The sequence below is a fragment of the Herpailurus yagouaroundi genome, unplaced genomic scaffold, assembly GCF_014898765.1.
Source record: "Herpailurus yagouaroundi ecotype Mexico unplaced genomic scaffold, PumYag 182, whole genome shotgun sequence".
Classification (NCBI taxonomy): domain Eukaryota; kingdom Metazoa; phylum Chordata; class Mammalia; order Carnivora; family Felidae; genus Herpailurus; species Herpailurus yagouaroundi.
Window position 1 is genome coordinate 4,997,274 of NW_024412413.1, and position 401 is coordinate 4,997,674.

Here is a 401-nt window from a genome sequence, read left to right on the forward strand (position 1 = left end):
GCGCATGTGTCCCCTCTCTTGCTTGCAACCCCGGCTCCTCTAGCGACCACGGCTCTGCTACCCGGTCACAGCGACTGTGCAGCCTACCGCGCGAACCGTTTGGGCTGACCTCTCCCGGCCTCGCCAGGTTCGCCGAGGCTCCTCCTCTGCCCTCTGCGGGCCCCCGTGGCAGCCCCACCCCCGGCCGCCCTGTTGGGGGTGACGAGCTCACTGACGCCCGAGGACGGCCGCTTGGGCCGGGCCGGTGCCTTGTTTGGGGGCCCTGGGGAGGGGAGTCCGGCTTCCCACCCCTAGCGATCACCAGCCCTGGCCGAGTGTTCGCTGCTGGGAGCGTAGTGCCATCGCTTCTGGGGGGCAGGCTTCACCCTGCGCTCGGACACGTAGTCAGTACGCCCCCCCCC